The sequence below is a fragment of the Podarcis filfolensis genome (genome assembly GCF_964270895.1).
Source record: "Podarcis filfolensis genome assembly, chromosome: 5".
Taxonomy (NCBI): Eukaryota; Metazoa; Chordata; class Lepidosauria; order Squamata; family Lacertidae; genus Podarcis; species Podarcis filfolensis.
This window is the reverse complement of record NC_139608.1, coordinates 99,562,486-99,574,518: the sequence shown is the minus strand read 5'-3', so window position 1 is coordinate 99,574,518 and position 12,033 is coordinate 99,562,486. Positions and strand designations below refer to the sequence as shown.

At 41.0% G+C, this 12,033-nt stretch overlaps 1 protein-coding gene across 7 annotated transcripts in view; it reads left to right on the top strand.

The window, feature by feature from the left end:
• The window catches only part of LOC310763441 (potassium voltage-gated channel subfamily KQT member 1-like), a 793,949-nt gene that overhangs the window by 474,701 nt on the left and 307,215 nt on the right, over positions 1–12,033 (top strand). For 3 of the 7 annotated variants that reach the window (XM_083615636.1, XM_083615634.1, XM_083615635.1), the window contains exon 1: positions 22–248. The gene's annotated coding sequence lies outside the window, so the exon portion shown is untranslated. Of the gene's footprint in view, positions 1–21; positions 249–3,267; positions 3,640–10,197; positions 11,142–11,173; positions 11,258–12,033 lie in introns of those variants that run through there. The other 4 variants (XM_083615637.1, XM_083615631.1, XM_083615632.1 and 1 more) reach the window with 3 other exon arrangements.

Genomic DNA, 12,033 nt, shown 5'->3' with positions numbered 1-12,033 from the left:
AAATACAAAGGGAGACAGCAAAATACATAGCCAAAGAAAACCCCAAACGCCAAGGGAAGCCTTGGCAGGAGGCCTGTGGGCGGCGGGGCTGCTCCAGGGCTGCCGTGGGACTCCAGGCCCCACCAGGCCTTGCCTCCGGGTCTGCCGGGGATCAGGACATCCCGGGAGGGAGCGCCGAGGGCTGCTCGGGAGGAAGAAGAAGGTGGCCTGGCGCTTCCACCCAAGAGGTTCCAAATAAAAAGTGAACAGTAAGCAGAGAGAAGGGTTGGGCTTCTTTTTAACCCCCCTGCCCAGCTGTTTTTCCCTAGCCCTGTTCAGAGACCAGGCTTTGAGGGATGGTGGGCTGTGTCTGTCTGTGTGGATAGCAGGGGGAGGAAGAATTCCACATTGCCATACACTTGCCATTTCTCTGTTGCAAATCCCTCAGCTTTGTACCAAATATGGGATCAAAAAACCTCATTTCTCACTGGATGTCTAACTCTGGCTTCAGCTTGTGCACATATTTGTGTTTAAACCAGGCTCACTGATGCACTGAAAAGACCACACAGCATGCTTGTAGTACCTCCTGAAAATACAAGAGAGAACCAGAAATCCCTTCTAAAGTTAAGAAATTTTAGTTCACTGGACTTGTACTAGTACTTACTCATTAAGAAAACCCAACTGGCAAATATTCGCAGACTACAAGCTGCAGTTTCATAGTTTTGCAGAGTAGGCTTATATCTGTACCTACTATAACGTGTTAACTTTCTGAGGAGATGAAAAGCTAGGTGTCACCAATCTGTCACCCTTGAAGACCAAATCCTATTCCCACTGGTGCAAGCATGTTTAGGAACCAGGTGCTCTAATTCCATTTGTTGGGTAGGATGTGAGAAAGGACAGTTGTACACATGTAGAATCTGTACTTGTGATTAGGAATGCTGATGCAACCAGGATTCTTGAACACATGTACAATTCCTGCATGTATACATGCTTTGTACAGTGAATGGAGGTTAGGGCCAGCATATGCAATCCCACTCCCCTCTGTGCACTAACTGACCTGCAAAGAAGTTTGGTAAAGAAGAAAGCTGCTATGCTTGCTTCCTGATTAATACTATTCTTCCTAACTCGCACAGGAACAGCTGAAGTACAGGACTGGTTGCTGGCATTTTCAAGAGTCCTCTCTTGTTCTTTGGGGTTTATCCATACTGAAATTTAGTGTGGATTAGAATCTGATTGTGTCCCAATTTATATAATGTCATCCACACAATGTCACTCAAATCTCAGTGTTTTCTACCAGTAAATTATTTTTTTCTGGATTTGAAGATAATCCACAGGGGAGGGGGATGCATGTTCAGTAAATTGGCAGTGGACACTTAGCATCATTTCCCCCCTCTGGGTGGAACTGGCTTGTTACCAGCTCTTTCCACACCCTCTATTTGTGTTTTCTTTCTCATTCGTTTTCTGGCAGCTGTGTATCACTCTGGCAGTGAAGTAACCCTCACCCCCACAGTTAAACCCTTAGATTTGTGGATAAGCTGAAATCTGATCATACAAACTGCACCACTACAATCTTTCCCCAAACTTGTGCACACTGCTTGTTTCCTCATTTATGTCATATTGTGTATACTTCCTGAAATGGAGCAGCAGTGAGTACTTTTTTTTAATAGTTAAACCCTCAGATTTGTGCATAAGTAGAAAGCTGAGGCATGACAGAAACACATATTCAATAAATCACACATCCTGGGCAGGACTTTTTTTTAAAGGGGTGTGCTCACAGGCTTTATGTTACCTGTGCACATGCCCAGTTTGCCTTAGAATGGAGAGAATGATTGGGGTGTGGCAGTGGAATTTAGAAACAACTAGATGTGATATTGCTGGTAGACTGGACACATGGGTGAGGGGAGGACATAAGTCTGAATTTGAACTGAAGGATTCAACTTCAAATGCACACAGATGTGGATTGCCAAGATCAAATTTGAACTGAAAAGCTGCACATTGCAGTTTCAACCAAGCCCTTTGTTTCATTGCTAATGAAAATTGCTAATTAAAATAAAATTTAACTAGAAATTATAGTTTTAATTTTGCCACTATCAGTATGCCATCAATGCTAAATACATTTTAAGAAAACATGCAAGTAACATGTTAGTGTTTCAGCAACAGTTATATTGTCAGTCATGTCACTGAAAGGGTTTCTGTATAAACTGAAAAGATAAGACTGAGTTGTCAAACCTGAACTTTGGAGGTCCTACCCTGTTTTCTCTTAATAGCGTTTTACTGCATACGCACCAGACATTAAAAACACATTTCTGCTCCTCCAAAAAGGTCCCCAGAACTCGCTTTTAAGGGTTGCTGGAACTGCACCTCTGTAAGGGGTACAGTTCCCAGCATTCTTTGGGGCGGGGGTGCTTTAAATGTATGGTGTGTATTTTCAAAGCATTTTAATAAAAGCTCACACTTAACGCTTGTGTGGTGTAGTGCAGGGGCCACCCATATGCTGCCCACCGTGGCCAATGGTCAGGTGATGGAGTCCCACCAACACCTGGAAGGCTACTCTGCACGTACTGGTTAGAATTTCAGACTATGGCTAGGGAGTCCTAGGTTCAAATCTACATTCACTGAACCATGGAATTTACAGTGACTTTGAGACCATCACTATAGCCCAGTGCACATACACACTGCATGAACAGACAGCAGGCACAGAATGGGCAGGCACACCTGTGGCTGCACAGCATGAATGGCTGGCCACCTAAGGTCCACACTTGGGGTGTGAATATCGGTGAAGAAAAGCCTGCAGCTGTAGACCTCCAGTAGTATAGGCTTTTCCTGTGCTCAGTAACTCTGTAAAATCAGTGTTGAAGAACACATGGAACATTTTTATTTTTTGCATTTATGCCCTACCTTTTCCTCTAAGGAGCTCAAGGAAGAACACATGGTTCTCCCTCTCTTCCTTTAATCCCCACAACAACCCAGGTTAGGCTGAGAGGCAGCAACTGGCCCAAGGTCACCCAGTATAGTATAGTATAGTATAGTATAGTATAGTATAGTATAGTTGTACCTTGGATCTCGAACGCCTTGGTACTTGTATGTTTTGGCTCCCGAATGCCACAAACCTGGAAGTAAGTGTTCCAGTTTCCAAATGTTTTTTGGAAGCTGAAGATCCGATGCAGCTTCTGTGGCTTCCAATTGAGTGCTGGAAGCTCCTGCAGCCAATTGGAAGCTGCGCCTTGGTTTTCGAACGATTCCAGGAGTCAAATGGACTCCCAGAATGGATTAAGTTTGACAACCAAGGCACGACCATAGTATAGTATAGTATAGTATAGTATAGTATAGTATAGTATAGTAATTATATATGATTCTAGAAGGTAGTGGCTTAGTAGCAGAGCACTGCATGCAAAAGGTCTGAGGCTTAATCCCTGGCATCTTGAGGGATAGTTAGGAGACTCCGTCTGATCCCCTGGAGAGCCATTGCTAATGTAGAAAATACTAAACTGGGTGGACCAACGGTCTGACAGGATAAGGCAGGCTTTTATGTTCCTAACTGTTTAACTGAACAATAGCCTCTCAATGTGAGGTAAACACACAATTTGGCCCTTAAATTGGTTTTTGAAGCAGATGTGACTTCCTTTCGAACTCTTCCGAATAGCAGACATTTCTTATACAGTAAGTCTACTGAAGCAATGATTTCCCTTTGATCAGCCACTGAAAATGTGCTTATAGTTGTACAACTTTTGACAATATTTTGTTACCTCCACATTATCAATGGGGTGGATCCTTTTCCAGTGCACTACTAATGATTGAAGCAAACCTAATAATACAATGCTAGGACACTTAATATAATTGAAGCAAGGAATCAAGTAACAGTTGAAGCTCAGTGTACAAGAATTTATATTGTCTCATTATTTGAAAGCTTTCTGCTGCTGCTATCTGATACCTCTTCAATAAGAATAGGCCTAATATTGCAAGCAGTAATTCTTGCCGCCTTTTATGTAGCTCAATGGAGAACGCTGAGTATTACAAGTGTACAGTGTCTTCAATACACCAACTTATTCATTATTTCCAGTCATTTATATTGATAGAATGTTGAAATATGGATTTTGTAACTTACTGCATTGGAGGTTTTTTAAAACTCGCTTTAGTCATTTCTTAGTATTGAATTACCAACCTGTCCCATTCTGAGAATATGTAGATGAATAAACTTTAAAACTGGGAGATAATAAGATGGTGTGAGCATATCATATAAGCTTAAAACCTACCGGTAGTTACTATAAAGTGAAGCCATTGGATTTGGGTTCATGAGAGAAGACATGAGAGACCTTAAAAGTTATATTCCACTGACTACACTTTTAAGTTAATTAAAAGTGGGTGGGGGACATGCCTTAAAATACGACAGCTGCAAATACTTCATGTCTATTCTTCCTCCACTGAATATAGGGTATTGGCTAAATAAATAACTCATTCATCAGCTTCTGGCAGCAATTTCCAGAATGATTTTCATGTAAGTCTATCGCAGAAAATCAAAGAGTCTTGTGGCATCTTTGTGACTCACTGTAGATTTCCCTTCGATTACGCCCCCTTGCAGAGAACACAGAGTGCACATGCACTGTGCAAAAAGGATGCGCAAATGGCTATAAACCAAACATGGAGGTAAACTATCTTGTGGTGAACACTGTAGGCATTCAACTCTTAACAGTTGCTGCTGGTCAAGCACTCAGTAACCACAACTCCTTTCAGGAAGAGAGCTTGACTTGCATGAGAAAAACTGTAAATGCTGCACAGAGGCTTCCACAACAGCCAACAGAGGGTTAGCAAATACTGCTTCATTGACTACAATCCCTTCTCCAAAAGGAAGATCCCTAATGCAGACAGCAAAAGGATAATCTGTGGGAGAGGGAGGCTGATGCACTGATGCACCGAAGTGATGTCTGTTTGTCTCTCATTCATTCACTAGCACCTTCTGAAGTCCTTTGCAGCTGCAGGGACTGGGATCTACTTGCTCCCCCATTCACATAAAGGGCATGTGGGCACCAGGCCTGCTAGGAGGTCATGGAGGTGTGGCCAAGTTGTTCTGTTTTTATCCCTCCTGGGCTCCTCGTGTTGAGGGCATCTCCTCCTCCTCTCTGACAGTTCACCTTACAACTGCCATCCTGAGCCAGCCAGGACTGCAGAAGCCATGACACCCCTTCCTGTGTAATCACACCCCTTTTGACAGTCCTGGGTCTCTCTGGGTCAAACATGGAGGATTCTGGAGCTATCTCAACCAGATCCAGCTAAATCCCAGATGGACTTGAATCAAGGTGATTCAGTTCAGAATCCAGGATTTGTCCATGTCTGATACACAACCTTAATAAGCACACCCACACCCACACACCCCTTTCCAAACTTCTCAGGTTATTTCTGCTTCAAACCTTTAGCCTTTGAGTTCCCTCACAATCAGCTGTAGTTGCTCCAAACAACTTGCATAAGTGGGATTAACCCTTGTTAGTCATAGAATCATAGAGTTGGAAGAGACCACAAGGGCCATCGAGTCCAACCCCCTGCCAAGCAGGAAACACCATCAGAGCACTCCTGACATATGGTTGTCAAGCCTCTGCTTAAAGACCTCCAAAGAAGGAGACTCCACCACACTCCTTGGCAGCAAATTCCACTGTCGAACAGCTCTTACTGTCAGGAAGTTCTTCCTAATGTTTAGGTGGAATCTTCTTTCTTGTAGTTTGGATCCATTGCTCCATGTCCGCTTCTCTGGAGCAGCAAAAAACAACCTTTCTCCCTCCTCTATGTGACATCCTTTTATATATTTGAACATGGCTATCATATCACCCCTTAACCTCCTCTTCTCCAGGCTAAACATGCCCAGCTCCCTTAGCCGTTCCTCATAAGGCATCGTTTCCAGGCCTTTGACCATTAGTCCCCTCCTCCCAAATCAAAACAGGAAGTCTCTTTATGCCTAGTATAGAAAGTAAGTATCAGGGGTGAGAGTGCCAAGAAAAACACAATTCCCATCATGTATCTGTGTCAACAAGTTTCCAGGCTCATAACATCCATTGCTATATTAAAAAATATATTACATGTCCTAGAATAGAGGTTCCCAAACTTATTTGGCCTACTGCCCCCTTTTCAGAAAAAAACCTACTCAGCACCCACTTTAAGTGAACAAACAGAAAGATACAGTGACAAATTTGCATTCTTTTATGCACCTATATTTCTACCTACATCTTGTATCATTCTAAAGAAAGATGTTATAAATAAGACACCTTGAAGCTTGAAATCTGTGTTACATTGGTAAGTGTCATTACACAACAGATGAAACAGGTACAAATGGTTTTTCAAAAAATTATTTTTTCTTTATGTTTCCACTGCCCGCTTATTTTTATTCAATGCCCCCCCCCATTGCACCTGAGGCTACTATGCCACCCCTGGATCCTTCCATCACCCCAGGGGGGAATCGCCCACTTTGGGAAACACTGGCCTAGAATATATTTGAAGAGGGCCTCCCACTCCTCTCAGTGTACGAAGCTTTTTAATTTCATCAGCTTAGAAACACATTTAAATAATGATGATTATTTAAATTCTCCCAATTCCCCCATGCCTTATCCATAAAAGAAAAGAAAAAATGCTAAAATTAAAACAACAGGAGTAAAGTACTTCTGGGAAATGATATATAATGAGATGGAAAAGATGTTGAAATATACATTCTTAAAAAAATCAGAAGCATTTTTACTTGGTATTATAGGCCAAGCCATTAATAGACAAGATGCTAAACTGTTCTTATATGCAACAACAGCGGTAAGAGTATTGTTAGCCCAGAAATGGAAGCAAGAAGAAATTCTGACGAAAGAAGAATGGCAGACAAAATTAATGGACTATGCAGAATTGGACAAAATGACAGGAAGGATTCAAAACCTGCGGGACCAGAGATTTACAGAAGACTGGAAGAAGTATATGAATTATTTGAAGAGCAACTGTAATCAACAAATTACGCTAGTAGGACTACAAGAAGTTTTGTAAGGCGAAATATACGAAGTGTTACAAAGTAGAAAAAGATAGAGACATTGGTTATGAGTTTGAAATGTAATAGGGAAAATAAGAAATGCATACTAAGAGATTAGATTGGAAAATTTTCAGACATGACTGATGGAAGTCAAAAAAATTGAATAAGATGTAAAAGTATGTTTAATTACTGTTAAAAATGGTATGATAAAAAACATAGATATATATAAACACGACAGGAGACTCACAGGGTGTCCATTGGTACTTGCTCAAACAAAAGCAATTCAGTGAAAGAAAAGGCAGGCAAGCAGAATGGCTGGCCAGGCAAGCCCTCCTGCTGTGGGGCCTGATGCTAAGTGTGGCCCTCAAGGAAACAACTCTTTGCATGCTCAGAAAACATAATATGGTCTAATTTTCTTCTGTGGCTGTATGCTAACTCCTGTGTCCTGATTGGCCGGTTTGCCATCAAGAGAAGATGAGAGAGTGGAGATCCAAGGTATCCACTGCCCTAGAAAAATGCAAAAAATGTTCATGTGGTTTTCGTGCCTGGAGATGGATGGAAGAGATCTTGTGGCCACAGCAATATAGTTTGCTTGAGTGGTGTAAGAGCTAATTGCCCAGAGAATGGGAGAGTGACAGAAATATTTCCAGCAGTCTCTCTTATGTTCAAATTGAAGGATAAGAACGTGTGTGTTGGACAGGAAAGTGTGTTGTGTTCAAATTTTGGAGAAAACTTAAAATGATTGCTTGAGGTTTCACTTGGTAGGGCAGTACCCAGGTTGCCCTAATATAGCAGCTTCCACTGAGCACAGGACTTACTTTAAAAAAAGGCAAAGTGAAAAATGTCAAATTTCAGAATAAATTACAACCCAATAATTTATTAATGTATTATTATTAATAATATTTATAGTATAATTATAAATTATAACCTAATGCAGGCACGTGGAAAGGAATGAGATCCAGGAAACAGCAGCCTCCAAGGCCCGTTATTATGGACGAGGTACAAATCTTAATCAGGTGGTCAACTAGTTGAATTATTTCAATTTAAAAATGCAGTGGCAAATTACCTATAGGCTGGAAACTCAGCCATTCACCATTTTGGTTCATTAAAAGATAACAAGAAAGAGCCGCAGATGACAGATTGGTCAGCTTCATGGGCATGGCTGTTAATACAGATATTGTTTCATTCAGCTAACATTTATTCACTGTAGACCTTGAGTAATTAATTTCAATGGGTCTGCTCTGAGGAAAAGTTAGCTGAGTGCAACTCATAGCCAGAATCTGTTCACTCAGATCCACAGGAACAGCTGAGATTTAAGAAATGGGCAAAGAGCAGTGTTTTTGTTTTGTGCCATTTCACCTCAAAATATGCAACTGCTTTCTGCATTGTTCATTATGGGGCATTTGTAGTTTTCTCAGTGGTCATAGATTTCACATAAGTTAGCCATACAGTTAAAAATGTTTCATTCAGTATGTGGTATTAAATTTCACATTCAGTATGACAGATACCTTATTAAAGCCCCTGTAATGGGAATTTTGTTGCCCATTCTGAGCTCTTATGAGATCATAAAAATTAGGTGTTGGTAACTAGACAGTTATTTTAATACCTAGTACCTGAAATTTCCCAAACATATGCTTTTATAATGCTGTGAAAATGTAGTGGGTGATACTAGAATGAATATTAGATGACAGGTGACTTGAAAATATCAGATACCTTATGTTGAGGCAGCAAGGATAGAAGACATGCAAATGCTGAGGAAGTCCTACAGCCGTGGTGAACTTTCCTTTTGGAGGTTTTTAAGCAGAGGTTGGATGGCCATCTGTCACGGATGATCTAGTTAATATTCCTGCATTGCAGGGGGTTGATGAATCACAGAGTTGGCAGGGACCCCAAAGGTCATCCAGTACAACCCCCTGCAATCGCAGCTAAAGCATCCATGACAGATGGCCATCCAACCTCTGCTTAAAAACCTCCAAGAAAGGAGAGTCCACCATCTCTCCTGGGAGTCTGTTCCACTACTGAACAGCTCTTACTGTCAGAAAGTTTTTCCAAATGTTTAGTTGGAATTTCCTTTCTTGCAACTTGAAGCCCTTGGTTCGAGTCCTACCATCCAGAGCCGGAGAAAACAAGCATGCTCCCTCTTCCATGTGGCAGCCCTTAAGATGACCCTCAAGGTCACTTCCAACTCTACAGTTCCATGATTCTAACATCCAGTTTTCAGCTTTGTTTACTCCTAAAGCATGATCACACTTTCAGTATTAAAAATAGGCTTGCACATTCTTTCCTTTGACAAAAACTTTCATGCAACTGCTTTTAAAGAACTTCCTTTCTTGGTGTTAGATATACAAAATAGCTATATGTTAACTTTTTTATAAATTTGCAGCCAGAAAGCAATGGAGAAATAATATATTTTATATTATACCTTGTCTCCCTACTCCAGAAAGATAGATATATTTATTTTTTACAATAGGCATACTGCAATATCTGACTTTGAAAACTTTTGCTATGTTCTTTTGAACCAAGACAGCAGCTGCCCAGAAGATGAAGAAGTTAATTTGTTCAAGCAATTGCTGTATCTTGTCAAGAAAACCACTTCATAGAGAAATGGCTATAATTTGAATTGCTAAATTACATCTAGGATGGCTGAATAGTTAAAATACATGCATTCACTATTTGTTATGAGGAATTTTGTACTGTACAGTAGATAGGATCCAATAAGCCTTTTTATTGCATATACGTTTTGTTATGATTGTATTGACACCAAGTCATTGGGGCTAAAAACCTGATTTCAGGAGAATCTGAATCTTGTTCCCAAAACCAACATATATATACCTTGAAGAAATCTGGATTAGAGTCCTTTAAGGTGGTTGAAACCTGTTTTTGTATGCCTACATTGCAGAAAACCTCCCAACTTGCAAGAAATTGGGTTTCAGTGTCCCCATAGCAAATTCCACACCTTTGTGCAGATAGAACTAAATTGAATGGGGCAATCTGCACATTTACTCAGAAGGAATTCCAGGTGTGTTAAATGGGACTTATTCCCTAGTAAATGCGCATAGGATCACAACCTTACTGGTATAAAGTCTAGTCTCGTGATGGGCCAATGGCCGTAATAAAGATCAATACAATACAATAAAAGTCTAGTCTATACTTTCATGCAACACTTCATGGCTGTGCTCTGCTGTTCGGATGCAGTTTTAGGAACAGGCCCCCACCCCATCTTTAAAGATGTATATCTTAGAAGTCTGTGACAAAGATGAAAAGAGTTGCTGTAGGTGTGTCTGAGAGTTTGGGCATGCCCAATTTCAATTTTACTGTTTCTTTAAATAGTAGGTCCGTGGCTCAAACAAACCAAAATCCCCACCTTGGACAATGCGAAGTCGGGGATTGTGGTTTCTTGCTGTTGAAAGTGGGACGTCTCTGTCTGTTCACAGTAAACCATGAATTGTGGTTTATTGTGATGTGTGAATGCAGCCAGTGTGTTCTGAGAAAGTTTGAGGGGTTTTTTAAAGCCTTAAAAGTGTGCTTTGTTAAAAACAGGGGGAAAAGGCAGAAGGTTTTGTACTTACCCCTGCCAGCATGGAGACATTTCCAGTTAGCAATGTAACTGGCTAGACTTGCTCTTGAATATTCTGAAGGCTTTTCCCAGTGAGCAAGATAGTTAGTTCCAAGATAGGAGCAGTGTGATGATGTTCAGTTGGTGCATGATGCTGAAATTGTCTTGCGTGGGTTTCATCAAATCTTCATAGGCATTTTTAACACCCAAGGCTTCCGCAGATCCTGTCCATTAAGCTTTGTCTGAAATTAAGCCAAGTCTGAATTCAGAGGAGATAAGAAAACTATGCTTAATCCATTTGTTCTGGATTTGAAGGGAGGGTAGAGGGGGAAATCTGCCTGGCCACCCCTCCCCACATGCTGATAAAAGCACAGGAAAGGAAAAAGCCACATCTGTCAGTCACAAAATGATCAGCACCATCAAAATGATGCCCTACAGGTTTTCTGCCAAAGGAAAACTAACAAGACATGGGGAGGTCCTCTGAATGGGTTAGGGTGGGACTTTATCAGCCAGGGGGCAGAGCCAGACGACTCTCTCGCTGTTCCTGTCCTTGGATTATGCCATATGGAGCAGAGGAAAGCGCCAAGGGAGAGAAAAAACACCCTGCAACAGGAGAGGGTATGTGCTGCCTTCCAGAAGGTTTCAGGTTTTGTCTTTTCTGTCTCACGCATCAAATCAGGAGCAGCCGCCTTGCCATACCAAGATCTGCTGCACGCTATCAGACATAGGACTGAGTATTCCAGCTAATTTTATTTGCTTTAAGGATTTGAGCAAGCAAAATTTCTCTTTGCTGGCTTATAAATTCATTCTGAAATGTTAAACGTGAGGGTAGAAAAGTTAAATGCAATCACTAGACAACTGAGGAAATACTGATGCAACAGCGTTGCTGGAAATGTCTAATGTGTATGCCGTATTCAAAGTTTGTACAAAGAGAGCTATTCAGAAGTTTAGAACCTCTCAAAATAGCGAAATCTGGGAATGGGCGTGTTTTGAAAAGGAATTTAAGCCTTAAAACCCTGCATTCAAATGCGGGAAGGATAGACACGGTATAGATACAGTTATGAAATTGCTCAGTGTTGAAGCAGCAGTTATGAAGACTGACTTGATGACAATATAATGACAGTGCTTTCTTATGCTTTCTTATGGTATTTTATATGAATTGTCCAAGTCTTCCACACACACACACCATTTCTTTTTGGTAATACAGTATGTCTAAAGACTAACTTGCTCCGAGTCTGTAAAGCAAAATAATTTCCGGAAGGAACAAAATACAGTTCTCAGTGGGGTTTTTTTTTGGGGGGGGGGGGTTAACTGGTTATCCAGACCAAACATTGAAGCAGTGAGTGCATTAACATTTGCCATGTGCCTAATCTTGTATTAAACTGTTGTGAAAGATTAAAAGGTTCTATTTGCACTAGGTTTGCAGGAGTTTCCTACCTTCATTGGAACTAAGGCTTAAAATCTGACTGAAAAAATGTAAAGGATACAGACTGCAAGAAACCAAAAGAAT